The 16,038-nt window shown below is 35.9% G+C and overlaps 1 pseudogene; it reads right to left on the bottom strand.

The window, feature by feature from the left end:
• LOC105707900 (small ribosomal subunit protein uS5m-like) overlaps positions 1-16,038 on the bottom strand; it is a 54,695-nt pseudogene that overhangs the window by 36,886 nt on the left and 1,771 nt on the right.

The raw sequence follows: 16,038 nt of genomic DNA, 5'->3' as shown, positions 1-16,038 counted from the left end.
AACAAAAAAACCTTTTTTTTTGCCTTCTGAAATGCGTTATTTTCTGAGGACTGTTTTTAACTTTCTTATATTTTTCTTGTGCACAGGTTTGAGTAGAGAGTATAAGACAGAATGGAAGAAAAAACAATGGCCTCTCTTGCCGACACTTGGTCTGATGGCTTGATAGTATCTCAGTTTCATTTGTTTTATTTTCAGGAATAATTTAACCTCAGATTCCATGAATTGCTATGGAGAAGCAATTCTTGGTGAGCATTTCCTTTGGACTTATTTTGAATTCCATCACTTTAGAGAGAACTATTTTATATTGCTTAAAAATTCACATTATTATGACTAAGTTTTGGAAAAATGCCAGAACAAATGGTTTCTTTTTTATATCTATTTCAAATACAGAGTTTGGTGTTTTCTCTAAGCTCTTGCTTAAAGTGTGAAATTGTTCCCGCAGCTCTGGAAATGCTTCTTACAATTCTTATTAAAAACAAAGGGCAGAAATATACTGTAGGGGGAAAAAAACCTACCTTTAATAAAAATAGCTAAACTTAGATAGAATCAGACCTACAGTGTCTGTATAATATTTACAACCTTCCAGAATAGTTAATGGGAATTATTTTTATTTTTCCTCGAACTGGAGTGCTCTTTAGCATTCTTTTCTCTTTCTTAAACACATAGGGCTTATATTTGAGGACAATTAGAAGTACTAGAAATGCAGTAACTGTATTTCACAGGAATAATTCATGCTGTCTACAACCCAGTTGCCACTATATTTTAATATCTAATACACAGTCAGTAGAAACGTGCTTTCACTATTCAATTATTTAGTTTTTATACCCCCAAAAGAGCAAGCACTATTAATTTCTCCATGTATGCAGTTATTATTAATTTCCCCATGTATGCAGTTATGAAGCAGGGCTGTAATGAGGTTGAAGTGTCTGACTTTTTTTTTTGGCAGACTCTCACTCCGTCGCCCAGGCTGGAGTGCAGTGGTGCAATCTTGGCTCACTGCAACCTCTGCCTCTCAGGTTCAAGCGATTCCTCTGCCTCGTCCTCCTGAGTAGCTGAGACTGCAGGCGTATGCTACCATGCTGGGCTAATTTTTGTAGTTTTAGTAGAGACGGAGTTTCACCATATTGGCCAGGCTGGTTTCAAACGCCTGACCTCATGATCAACCCGCCTCGGCCTCTCAAAGTACTGGGATTACAGGCATGAGCCACCGCGCCTGGCCGGGTCTGACTCTTAAGGAATCACCCATCTAGGAAATTAAATATATTTCACAAGGAATATTTATGCATACCAGTCTAAACAGTGTTGTTTATCATCAAGTCATACTAAAACCTACCATTAAGGCCAGGCACGGTGGCTCAAGCCTGTAATCCCAGCACTTTGGGAGGCCGAGGCGGGCGGATCAAGAGGTCAAGAGATCGAGACCATCCTGGCCAACACGGTGAAACCCTGTCTCTACTAAAAATACAAATACTAGCTGGGCATGGTGGCGCGAGCCTGTAATCCCAGCTATTCGGGAGGCTGAGGCAGGAGAATTGCTTGAACCCGGGAGGCGGAGGTTGCAGTGAGCCGAGATCGCGTCACTGCACTTCAGCCTGGTGCCTGGAGACAGATTGAGACTCTATCTCAATAAAAAAAAACAACAAAAAAAAACCCACTAGAATCCGACTAATTTTTAACAAAAGTGATGAATTTTAAGACAGGAAAACAGAGCAGTGCAGTCAGTGCTCAAGGGGACAGACTCTGGAGCCAGATGGCCCCAAATTTGGATTTTATCTTCATTGTAACTACCTGCATGACCATGAGCAAGCTATTTGTATTTAAACCTAAGCATTTAATTATACACTTAAAGATAAGCCTAATAAGAATTTTTAACCTCATTAAATTCTTGTGAAGAACAGATAACACACACAAAATGTCTTCTATGGCACCTAGCATAGAGTAGATGCAATAAATATTAAGTGCTATATTAGGCTATTCCTATGCTGCTAACAAAGACATACCCAAGACTGGGTAATTTATAAAGGAAAGAGGTTTAACCGATTCAGTTCCACAGGGCTGGGAGGCCTTAGGAAACTTACAATCATGAGTGAAAGGGAAGCAAACACATTATTTTTCATGGGGCAGCAGGACAAAGAAGTGCCAAGAAAAAGGAGAAAGCCCCTTATAAAACCATCAGATCTCATGAGAACTCAGTCACTATCATGAGAACAGCATGCAGGTAACAGCCCCCGGGATTAAATTACCTCTCATCAGGTTCCTCCCATGACACGTGGGGATTATGGGAACTATTATACAATTCGAGATGAGATCTGGGTGGGAACATAGCCAAACTCTATCAGTGCTATTATGTGACTGCTTAATCCTGCATTCCAGAACTGCATATTGTGATTCTATATTCCAGTCCTTGTGAAAGTACTGGGGATACAAACATTTGAAATTTCTGGTTTTATTGGTTCTCCAAATCTAGTAGAGAGGAAAGAAACATACATAAACAGCAGTATAATGGGAAAAGTGCAGTGGCAAAGGGACACGGGTACACTGCCTCGGGGAATCGAGAGAGACATTACACATAAGACAATGTTAAGATACAGAATTTTAGAAACATTTCTGATCCTTTTCTAGCTACTGCAGAGGCTCTACGGATAAGATTTCTGGGAATAAATCATATGCTTCTAAAATCCACTATAATTTATTCAAGCTTTTAAGGATGCTGTCCAGGCATTATTCTAGTGATTATCATCAAAGCAGAGCATTTACAGCATTTTCGGAAGTGTCGGGAAATTCTGTAGAATCTCTGGGGTCCCTTAGCTGATGGAAGGCCATATGTCATTTCATGTGTTGTAGTGGGTTGTGTGGCCTCTGGAATCAGGCTCCTGGGGTTGAATTCTGACTCTTCCACAAGCACCAGTTTGCTGTATGAAAAACACTCAGCTTCTCTACACTTCAGTTTCTTCCCCTATAAAATGGGGAAGGAGAATAACAATTTCGTAAAATTTTGTGGGGATTGAAGAATAATACAGGTAAGTCACTTTCAGATGTTAAGTGTTAAATGAATGTTAGCTTTTATTGCATATGATTAAAAAACTAAAACCACTCTCATTTCAGGAAAGTTGTCATTTTTTGTTTGGTTTAATTGGACCATAATCCACTAATCAGAATAAAAAGATGAAACTCCTGGTGAAAAGGAAAAATCTAGAGGTGCTAGAAGGAACACCTCCATTTGTTATTCTGTTCTTTCCTATTTCCCTAGATGGTGAAAGGTGAAGGATTCTCTAAGTGTCAAATAAGATAAGGGGCTAGTTTCCATTTACATTGTTGTGATAGCTCTATTTTCTGTGTGTTCATTCATAATGTTCTTATTTAATGTGTAAATATGTTTTAGTCCTGACATAGGGTGCTCTTGGTTTTATGACCAAATCCGTAGCCATGCCACCCATAATTTTATTTTTCACATTTTAATAAGAATCCATTGGTTTATCCTTTAATTATGTTCTTCCTGTAAAAAGATTCATGTAAGAATCAGCCAGAGCTAAGTAAATAACCCCTTAGATAGCCAAGACAATAAAGAAAGGAGCAAGGTCGTGGAAAGGAAGCTATGTCATCCATAGAAATATTAATAATAAACTCTGAACACAGGAAGTGGTGGGAGTGCAGTTCATACTAAAATAAACATGCTGATTAATTAAAATCTCAGTCGCCATGCCCTGCCTGCAGGCACTTCATTGTTAGTTTTGCTAGGAGCAAAGCTTTATTGTTATTCTCTGATTTCTAGAGATTATTGTTGGGATGTCTTACTATAACTGAAAAAGCAGTTCCAGAATCACCAACTGCTCCGCACCACATGACAATGAGAAAACACACCAACACATTTGATGCATACTTACAATTTTATCTATATATATACCATTTCAGCAGTAGACCAAACTTATTTCATTTATCCTTTTTATTTCTTAACCCCAAATACTTATTATACTCAAATTTGAGAATAATAAACATTTAACAGGTGGTTTTCTGCTTAAGCAGGCTTTTGAAAACCTATGCAATATTGTGAGACGTAATACAAATACAAAAAAAGGTATGAAGCATAGTTGAAGAATATAATGAAAATTATAAAGAGAACACCAAACGTGAGAAATAAAATATTGCTACATTCACAGAAGTTTTCTATATCACCGTGTATCTCTTCCAGATTCGATTCCTCCTTCCTTTCCCTCGTGAGACAACAATCGCCTTGACTTTACAGCAACCACTTTCTCTATAGTTTCCCAACTATATGTATATCCCTAATAATATAGTTTAATTTTACATTTAAAAAATTAATTTGAGTGGATACATACAAAATGTATTATTATATGTTCTGGTTTCATTTATTCAATATCATCTTGGAAGATTTTAGAATACAGCCAGTGTTTATTTTATTTGATTGCTGCAAAAGTTCTAATCTCTGAATATATCAAAATTACTTCTCCATTCTACTGTCTTTGGACATTTGGATTGTTTCCAGTTTGGAATAATTAGAAAAAATGATGCTACAGACATTCTTTTACATGTTACATATTCTAGTCCACGTAGGAAGAGATGGTATGAGTTTTATTTCAATGTTTGAAATTGTAGGATAAGACATGCATGTCTTCAGTTTTACTAGCTAATTCCAAACTGTTTTCCAAAATGGCTCTACCAATTTATGCTCCTAGTAGCAGTGTACGCAACTCATAGTGTTCTCACTTTTCTCAATCTTCTGGCTCTGTAAGGGTATCATATTACAGTTTTAATGTGCCTTTTCCTGATTACCAATAATGTTAAACACATTTTATAAGTTTCGCAACAATCTGAATTTCCCATTTTGTGAAGCTCCTGTTCAAATATTTTGCCAATTTTTCTACTGGATTTTCTTCCTTTTTTGTATCATTGTTCTAAAGTCTCTCTACTATTCCTTTGTTACTTATTTAACTAACATTTTTTTAATTCTATGACTTGTAGTTTTACTCTGTTGATGATGTCTTTTGATAAATGAGTTCTTATTTTGATGTAGTCAAATTTACCCATTTATTTCTTAAATGTGCTTTTTTTGGTGTCTCATTTAAGAAAGAAATATTTTCCTAACCCCAAGGTTACAATGATGATAGTCTTCTACCGTATCTCCTAAAAGCATTTGAATTTTATCCTTTACATTTAAGTTTACAGCTTGCTTGGAGCTGTTGTTTTTGTCTGGTCTGAGGTAACAGTATAACTTTTTTGTCTTTTAAATCTAGAACCATTTTGTTCATGGTAAGTATATTGAGAAGACCATCCCTTACTCATTCTTCTGTAGAATAACCTCTGCCATAATAATAATGACAATAATAATAATAGCAATGACAATAATGATAGCAAATATGGTGCCCATTGTATATAGTCAAATATACTAATTTGATAAAAATGTGGCTATTTTTGGGCCCTCTCTTTTGTTCCATTGGTGTATTTGTCCATGTGTTTATTTCAGCACCCATGCTGTTTTAATTATTATAACTTTATCTGTGCTTAAGATGTTTTAAGTGATTAAAATTAATTATACATTGAGATATTGAGGGTATTACAGTAAAAACTAGATATCTGTTAAGTTTCATAATTGTTAATGATCAACTTGATGATCAGAATCCATGTTAAATGCAGTTAAATCAATAATTCTTTTTTTTTTTTTTTTTTGAGATGAAGTCTTGTTCTTGCCGGGCTGGAGAGTAGTGTGGCGTGGTCTCAACTCACCGCAACCTAAGCCTCCTGGGTTCAAGCTATTCTCCTGCCTCAGCCTCCCAAGTAACTGAGATTACAGGCATGCACCACCACGTCTAGCTAATTTTTGTATTTTTAGTAGTGACGGGGTTTCACCATGTTGGCCAGGATGGTCTTGATTTCTTGACCTCGTGATCCACCCACCTCGGCCTCTCAAAATGCTGTGATTACAGGCTTGAGCCACTGCCCCTGGCCAATAATTCATTTTTAAAAGATGACAAGTGATTCTTGATGCTCTAACTCTAGTATGAATAGATAATAGAAAGAAGCAAATGAGGAAGCAGTGGATCTTAACCAGGGGTGCACATTAGAATACATCGTGGAAGCTTTTAAAATTCACATGATTTACTAGACCCAAGGAAGTCTAAAATATAGGCTAGAAGTGAATTTTGAGGAAGCTCCATATGTGATTCCAATCATTATTCTTGTTGCTAATTACTCGAAAGAGTGACTTTTTTACAATGTTAATTTTAAGTGCCAAATCTATCACTCATTATGACTTTGAAGATTTACAGAAAGTTTTAGTTTTCTCAACTGTAAAATAGGGATGAATGACACATACCTGAAAGGGTTTATGAAGACTGGCAGGCATCATCCTTTTTTAATCTTGGTTTTCTGGTCTGTAAAATTGAGCTAATGATTATTTAGTGTAAAGAGCAGCTGAAAGTATCTAAATACAGCAAACTTTATGGAAGCAGTTAATGAATTGCAAAATATTACTTAAATAGAAGTTATTTTTCTCTAAAGAGCTATCAGGTCAAGGAAGGTCTGGGAACAAGAGACAGTGAATTACTTAGTAGAGGAAATGAATACAACTTTCAGGGACTTAGTGTCAGTTTCTATGAGAAAAAATGGCGTCCTGTGCTCTTTCTGAGGCACCATCTTCTTGTCAGTGTGGCCATTTGTCAGGTAATATAAGTGGCAGCTGGAGATATGGGCATGTTATTTCCTTTCTTTTCCTTCCTTTTTTTTTTTTTTTTTTTTTGAGACAGGATCTCACTCTGTCATCCAGGCTGGAGTGCAGTGGCATGATCTTGCCTCACTGCAATCTTCACCTCCCAGGCTCAAGCTATCCTCTTACCTCAGCCTCTTGAGTAACTAGGACTACAGGTGCATGCTACCATGCTCAGCCAGATTATTTTTACTTTTGGTAGAGATGTGTTTCACCATGTTGCCCAGGCTGGTATCGAACTCCTGGGCTCAAGTGATGTGCCTGTCTTGGCCTCCCAAAGTGCTGAGGTTATAGGTGTGAGCCACTGAGCCAGGCCATGATATTCCTTTAGCCCTAATATCCAGTCAACCATTCTATCGTCTCCCCAGTGCAACTAAGAGTGTCTGCCCGCTTGATCTTCGTCTAGTTTATTTGGTAATTGTTTAGCAAACAATGTGGCTTGGACAGCACTGGAATGGAAAAAACCTTGTTGAGCAAAGCTGGGTGCAAGTCAAGATTGTTAGAAAAAATTACCAGCTTCGTACTCACACAGATCCCCAAGAGAGCCTTAAACTGGTGTTGTTTTCAAGGCTGATTGTTTAAATAAAAAAGAATTTCTGCTTGAAGAAAATGAAAGGGTACTTGGGTGTCACACCTCGCTTTCAAATATCTTACACAATAGACACCCATAATTATGCATCCTCCTCAATCAGCCTAAATATTTAACTGGGGTTTCCAGTACTGTCCTCGGTGTTATTAATGTGCCAATGGCTGTATTCAAGAAAGAAACAGTCCTTAAATAATTGAAGTTAGAACCAAAAAGCTAAAAAAAATAAAAAGCATGATTCTTAGATGTGGTAATATTTTTCTAGCACTATGAACATTAGTCAGCATTTTATTTTACACATCTTTGATTAATGTTAGTTTCTTCCTTTGCTAAAATATTTCTAGTTTTATTGTCTTTAAAAATAACTTTTGATGTGAATGCATAAACTATGCATAATAAAGGCTAAGATACAACAAGCAAACAACTCTAATAATTTTGTTGCATTTTGTATGAACTGGACAGATTAAGATTCTCTGTTATTCTTTCTGTCAGGTAATTGTAATTCTACCTTGTTTTTGAGGTTTGGTTTGGGTGTTTTCAAGAAGCTTCCTTCAGTCCTGTCTGAGCTAAGCACCTCTGAGAACACCATGAATATACATTTAGGGTTATGTTCACCATATGCTACATGTGAAATGATATATATCTATATATTTCCCCCACTGAATTTAATGTCTGTCCAAAGTAAGGACAGTCTCATTTTACTGCCAACATCTTCCGCAGAACCAGCTGGTTTACACCTTAAATGTCAGTCGAGTGAACCTGAACTAATACTACCTTTTACTGTAATCCATTCTTCTGCCTCAGATAAACTGAGAACGAGATGAACATATTCTGCTAAATAAAGATGGTATGAGAATTCTTAACTTCATACTCTGCTATTTCTCCCTTACCGACCCTCCAGCCAAGAATACTGTGTTAAACTGTTCAGAAACCCAACAAAGCTGGCTAGAAAGAGAACATTATGTCCAAACCACAGGAAGCATGAAAAGGAAATAAAAGAATTTCTCTAGAAGCGTAAAGTTAGAAGTGTTAAGATGCCTCAGAAGCCAGAAACAATTGAAATATTTTCAAAGCATAAAGTTTCTTATTTCCTCAAAGGAAAATATTTGAGTAAGACTTAACTGTATACTATCTTCTAATATATTAGCTTACTTGATTTTCACCCTGTATTTGGCTGACTTAGTTGAAGATATTCTAGTAATAATGAGATAGTTAGAGTATTATCATGGCTATTTAATATAATTTGTATTTTTTCTCAAGATGTGACTTTTTAAAGTTTTATACAGTGCTTAATCATATTCAGGTACATTTTTTTTCCCCTAAAGAAACACATAAAAATATTTTCACAAAAACTTTCACTTTTTTCAAAAATTGTTTTGTGTTTTTTATTTAGCATTAAATATTGCTAACCACAGTACCTTGAGATTGGTTATTTTAAAAAATAGACTGGTTGTATGAATGTGCTTAAGCTAAAAGCTACGTATGCAATTTAAAAAATTTCATTTGACTGTCATTGGAAAGTGTGATATTCTAGTTTTTAAGTAGACATGCTTTGGAGTCATCCAGATGTGGGATTAAATTCAACTTCTGCAGATTAATAACCGAGGCTTTGGGGATTCTATGTAGTCTCTTTGAGCAGCACTTTTCTTGCCTGTGAAATAATACCACCATATACATATGGCTTGTTTTGAGATTTAAGTTATTTATATATCCCATATTAAATATGTATATATTTTTTACTATTCACTTGATGTCAGAAGATTTCTTGGTTCATAGAATTTCTTTGTCTACTTTCCAATTGGATATTTTTAAGTTTCCAATCTATTATAGGAAAGACAGATCACTGTCTTCATTTTAACACTTACTAACTACCATGTTTTTTATTTCCTTCCACCTCACCGTAAACTCCTGGCCTCTATGAGTCTGTGCATAGTATAGTCATTGACTGTGAATTTCACCTTGTATATAGAGTCTGTTTTGCTAATTTGCTTTTCTCTTCTCTACTTCATTTATATCCATATGCATTTATGAACATCGTGTTCTCTTCCAGTTGCAAAATGTCCTTTATATGGCCTTTAAATGCATTATCTATTTGGAAAATTCGGTGCACTTGCCCAGGCAGCTTCTCCACACCCTCTGCTCCTTCCATCCTGCCTCAGCCTTACATATGTTCAGCCAGACTTGGTTTTTTTTGGACCCATTTCACCTTCTGCATGTTCCCCGGTCTGTTCTTGTGTATGGCACAGAGTTCTTCTTACTTGTTATATCATGTCTCTATATGTTTATTATTTATTTACTTACTTACTTATTTGTTTTTGAGACAGAGTCTTGCTCTGTGACCCAGGCTGGAATGCAGTAGTGCAATCTATGTTCACTGCAACCTCTGCCTCTGGGTTCTAGCAATTCTTGTGCCTCAGCCTGCCGAGTAGCTGGGATTACAGGCATGTGCTACCACGCCCAGCTAATTTCTGCATTTTTAGTAGAGACCAGGTTTCACCATGTTGGCCAGGCTGGTCTCAAACTCCAGACCTCAAGTGATCTGCCTGCCTCGGCCTTCCAAAGTGCTGGGATTACAGGTGCGAGGCACCCCACCCAGTCTTTGTCTTTATTTTTCAGGACACTTCCTCTTACAGGATTTGTTGTAGGTAGAACATTTTATCTACATAGAGTCTCTGAGCAGGTCTCCCCTTTCTGATAACGCGTTAAGTCTTACAAATTACAAAATTTTGGAGCTGATATCTATCTTTTATTTAGTTTAATTTCCTCATTTTGCAAATGAGGGTGCTGAAGTCTAGAGATGCACATAACAAACATTATCTTTCCTTTCTTTCCAATTACAATCAGCCCTTGAAACCAAGACTACATTTTATGCACATTCCCATGTGTCTGTGAAATCTAAATATGCTTTGGTGTTGAGAAAATAATAACTACTATGAAAGATTTTCATATAATTTTAGAGTCATAATATCAAAACACTGTGCCTGTAATGGGTGCTCTTGTTGACAGTACTTAAAACCAACAGCAGAGAGGATGTAGAAGTTTTGCCTCTGCCATATTTCCGTTTGTCCCCTGCCATCTGTTAGGACTTTGGATAAACTCGATCCCCGTGAAGGGCAGTGTGTGTTGTATATAGCAAAGAGATCATGGACTTTGAGGCTGGACAGATCTGGATGGAATTCTACCACGTTACCAGCTTGTAGCCTTGGTTAACTAACTTAACCTCTCTGGGCTTCAGCAAGGACCATAATTCAAACTTGAGGTGAGAATCAGATGCAAATTAGAAAGGCATCTACCACTTATGTGCTGCATAATTCTCAGCTATTATTGTTAAACTTTATTGGCTATAACTAGGGGAAATGCATGCATAGGTTAGATACAATTATCTCCAAATTTGTCTTCCTCAGGGAAATAAGTAGTACAATGAAACAAATGGAACTAGAGAAACTTACTAATTTCATTATTCTTTTAAAGAGTCATAAAATATTAGAGCTCAAGACAAAAATAAAGGAAGTGGGGTTGGGGGAACAAAGGTGATATTATGCCAAACGACAGAAAAATGTAGTAATAAAAAACACTTTTCTTCTTTTTTATTTTGTCACTTGACAAAGCAAAATATTTTGCGTGATTGCCTTTCCTCATTTTTGTTCACTGGTAGTTTTGTTTATGTGGAACATAGACAAAAATACATCAACTGTATGATGTCATTCAATTGCTCACTGATGTACAAGTTTAGAAGAAAAACCCGCAGAATTTGCAGTCACGTGGACCTAGGTGTCAATCTTATCATTTCTCATTTGGAATATTATGAGATAATTTAGAAATAAAAGCATCTGGAAAAAGACCTTAAGTCAGATACATGTTTTGCTGCCATTTTCCCAAGACATGATTTAAATCAACAAATGCTTCTCTTCTGTTTCCTTTAGGAGTGTAAGACGCAAATGTAAAATCTAACATGGATACAAGTCTGTAGATCTGTGACATTATCTCCAGGGGATATTTAGTGCATGCCCAGTAAGTGTTTATGAGGCATTAATACAGCAGTTTTCATTGGAAGCATTTGAAGCATTGCACAGAATTTCTCATTAAAAGCAAAAGCAATCATCCAAATAATTTACTTTTGATCAAGTTTAGGGATGTTTAGAAAATAAGAGAGGAAATCTGGTACACTAGAACACATGCGATTCAATTCCCGCTTTGCTTTATATGAACTCAGTGAATTTGACATGCTGCTTAATGTGTCTAAGACTCTTTCCTTATCTGTGAAGTTAGGATAAGAGAAGTGACTTTACAGATGTTTCATTAGGATCAAATGAGATGACATACATGCAATTTGTGATACATAGCAGGTGCTCAAATGTTAGTAGTTTTCTGGCCTTCTGTACCTTTTTCTCCCCTGTAGAAATCATCGTGAAAATAAAATTCATTTTTATGATAATTAAGATGCCTCTTATGTAAGTTTTTCTTCTAGGAACTTATATTTTAAAATTAAATTATAAAAGGCAACCCAAAGAACAAGAGAGAATATGTGCAAAGCATATATCTAATAAAAGACTAGTATCCAAAATGTATAAAGAAGCCTTACAACTCAAAAATAGCAAGAAAAATAACCCAATTAAAAAATGGGCAAAGGACTTTAGTAAATGTTTCTCCAAAGAAGATATACTAACGTTCATTAAGCATGTGAAACTATGCTCAATGACATTAGTCACTAAGGAAATGAAAATTAACAACATGCTGTGGTGATAACCACTTCACACCCACGAGGATGAGCATAATCAAAATGACAGACAATAGTGAAGAAATTGGAACCCTCATGCATTGCTGGTAGGAATGTAAAATGTGCAGCTGCTTTGTAAAATGGTTTGGCAGTTCTTCAAAAATCTAAACATAGAGTTAGCAGACGACCTGGCAATTTCAGTTTTAGGTATGTATCCAAGAGAAAGGAAAACATATGTCCACAAAAAAAACCTTATGAAAAAAGGTTCATGGCACCATTATTCATAATAGCTGAAAAAGTGGTAACAATTCAAATGTCCATCAACATATGAATGGGTAAACAAAATATGGTATATTCATACACAGAAATATTAATTGCAATAAAAAAGGAATGAAATATTGATATGTGGGATTACCACATGGATAAACCTTGTGAACATTATGCTAAGCAAAGTGAGGTAAGTCACAAAAGGTGACATATATTTTTCCATTTATAGGAAGTGTCTTGAATAGGCAAATTCATAGAGACAGAAATAGGACTAGTGGTTGCCAGAGGTTGGAGGGAAAAAAGAATCAGAAGTCATTGCTAGTGGATATATTATTATTTGTTGGTTTTTGTAAATATATATATATATATATTACTTATTTTACTGCTTTTAATGTTTTTATTATTTGTAGAGACAGCATCTCCCTGAATTGCCCTGTCTGTTCTGAACTCCTGGCTTCAAGCAATCCTCCTGTCCAAGTCTCCTGAAATGTTGGGATTACAAGCATGAGCCACGACACCTGGCCTAGACTATTTTTTTAGTGCAAGTTTAGTTTCACAGCAAAATGGAGTGCAAAGTACAGAAATTTCCCATTTACCACTTGCCACTCCCATGGACAAAAACCTCCACCAGAGTGGAACATTTGTTAACAATTGATGAACCTACATTAACACATCATTATCACCCAAAGTCTATAGTGTACATCACAGTTCACTCTTGGTGTTGCACATTCTATGAGTCTTGACAAATGTATAATGACATGTATCCACCATCATAGTATCTTACAGAGCAGTTTCACTGACCTAATAATACTCTGCATTCTGCCTATTTGTCCCTCATTCCCTTTACCTCTGGAAAACACTGAATTTTTTCCAGTCTCCATTATTTTGTTTTCTTCATAGTGTTATATAGTTGGAATTACACAGTATATAGCTTTTTCAGATTGGTTTCTTTCATTTAGTAAAATGCATTTAAAGTTTCTTCACATCTTTTCATGGTTTGATAGCTCATTTCTTTTTAGCACTAAATAATATTCTATTGTCTAGATATATCACTGTTCATTCATTCACCTCCTGAAGGTGAATCATAGTTGCTTCCAAGTTTTGAGGAGTATGAGTAAAACTGCTATAAACACCCATGTGCAAGTTTTGTGTAGACATAAGTTTTTAGCTCATTTGGATAAATACCAAGGAGTGTGATTGTTGGATGATATGGTAAAAGTATGTTCAGTATTATAAGAACTTCCAAACTATCTTCCATGTGACTGTACCCTTGTGAATTCCCACTAGAAATGAATGAGAGCTCCTGTTGCTCCCCATCCTTGCCAGCATTTGGTGGTGTTAGTCTTTTGGACATTCTAATGGTATGAGGTGGCATCTCTTTGTTATTTTAATTTTCAATTCTCTAATGCCATGTGATCTTGAGCAACTTTTCATATGCTTATTTAACTTAAGTGTAACTTGTATGATGAAATGCCTGTTCAAGTATTTTATACATTTTTACATTGAGTTGTTACTTTTCTTGTTGCTGAGTTTTCAAAGTTCTTTATTTTTTTATTGCAGCCTATTATCAGTTATGTCTTCTTTTAAAATTTTATTTTTAGTTCCAGTATCCATATGGAGGATGTGCAGGTTTGTTACACAGATAAACATGTGCCCATGGTGGTTTGCTGCACCTATCTACCCATCACCCAGGTATTAAGCCCACATGCATTAGCTATTTAACTTGATTCTCTCCCTCCCGTGACTCCATGCCAACAAGCCCCAGTGTGTGTTGCTCCCCTCCCTGTGTCCATGTGTTCTCATTGTTCAGCTCCTATGTATGAGTGAGAACATATGGTGTTTGGTTTTTTGTTCCTGTGTTAGTTTGCTGAGGATAATGGCTTCCAGCTCCATCCATGTCCCTGCAAAGGACATGATCTCATTACTTTTTATGGCTACATAGTATTCCATGGTGTATATGTATCACATTTTCTTTATCCAGGTTGTCATTGATGGGCATTTGTGCTGATTCCATGTCTATGCTATTGTGAATAGGGCTGCAATAAACATGTGTGCATGTATCTTTATACTAGAATATTTTATATTTCTTTGGGTATACACCCAGTAATGAGATTGCTGGATCAAATGGTATTTCATAGTGGGCAAAGGACATGAACAGACACTTCTCAGAAAAAGGCATATGAAGAAAAGCTAAACATCACTGATCATTAGAGAAATGCAAATCAAAACCACTATGAGATACCATCTCATGCCAGTCAGAATGGCGATTATTAAATAGTCAAGAATCAACAGATCCTGGCAAGGCTATGGAGAAATAGGAATGCTTTTACACTGTTGGTGGGAATGTAAATTAGTTCAACCATTATGAAAGACAGTATGGTGATTCCTCAAGGATCTAGAACCAGATATGTCTTTTGAAAATATTTTCTCCTAGGTCTGTGGCTTCTCATTCTCTCTTTGCTTTTTCTACTTTTATTTTAGGTTCAGGCAGTACATGCGCAGGTTTGTTACATGGGTAAATTGCACGTCACTGAGACTTGGTGTACGAATGATCCCGTCACCTAGGTGGCGAGTGTAGCACAGGTAGCCTTCCGACCCATGCCTCCTTCCCACCCTCCTCCGTCGAGCAGTCCCCAGTGTCTGTTGTTCCCGTCTTTGTGTCTATGGGTATTAAATGTTTAGCTTCCACTTGTAAGTGAGAACATGTGGTATTTGGTTTTCTGTTTCTCTATTAGTTGACTTTGCTGAGAGTTTTTATTAGAAATGGGTGCTAGATTTTTTCAGATGTTTTCTCTGCATCGATTAACATGATCAAGTGATTTTTGTTTTTAGCCTGTTGATGTTATAAATTACATGAATTGATATTCAAATATACCCAGTTGATTGATGGTGTTGTTGAGTTCAACTATACCCTTACTGATTTTCTGCCTGCTGTAGCTGTATCTGTCCCTTTCTAATAGAGGGATATTGAAATCTTCAACTATAATAGTGGATTCATTTATTTCTCCTTATAGTTAAATCAGTTTTTACTGCACATATTATGCTACTCCTTTGTTAGTCATATACATATTTATGTTTATTATGTCTTCTTGGAGAACTGACATTTATCATTATATAATGGCCCATTTTATCTCTGGTAACTTTCCTTCCTTTGAATTCTGTTCTGTCTGAAATTAACATAGCTTCTCCTGCTTTACTTTGATAAGTATTAGCATTGTACATCATTCTTTATCTATGTACTTTTCATCTATGTATCTTTATATGTAAAATGGGTTTCTTGTAGACATCAAATAGTTGGATCTTGTTTTTTGTCCACTCTAACAATCTCCATATTTTAACTGGTGCATTTAGATCATGGATGTTCAAAGCAATTGTTGATATTGTTGGATTAATATTTTTCACAGTTGTTACCATTTTCAGCTTATTGACCTTATTCTTTGTCCCAATTTTTGCCACTTTTTTGCCTTTGTGGTTTTAATTATTCATTTTATATAATACTGTTTTATCTTTTCTCAGTAAATCAGTTATGATATCTTAATTTTTTTAGTGGATTTTTAAAACTTTTTTTAGTATTGTAGTTTTTTTTTTACTATTTTAATATTTCTTCTAGAGTTTGTAATACACATTTACAACTAATCTAAGTCCACTTTTAGAAACGCTATACCACTTGTATTAGTCCATTCTTGCACTGCTATAAAGAAGTACCTAAGACTAGGTAATTTATAAGGAAAAGTGGTTTAATTGGCT

Source organism: Aotus nancymaae, unplaced genomic scaffold (genome assembly GCF_030222135.1).
Source record: "Aotus nancymaae isolate 86718 unplaced genomic scaffold, 86718_ANA_hifiasm-v0.15.2.pri h1tg000033l, whole genome shotgun sequence".
Taxonomy (NCBI): domain Eukaryota; kingdom Metazoa; phylum Chordata; class Mammalia; order Primates; family Aotidae; genus Aotus; species Aotus nancymaae.
This window is presented reverse-complemented; position numbering and strand designations above follow the sequence as displayed.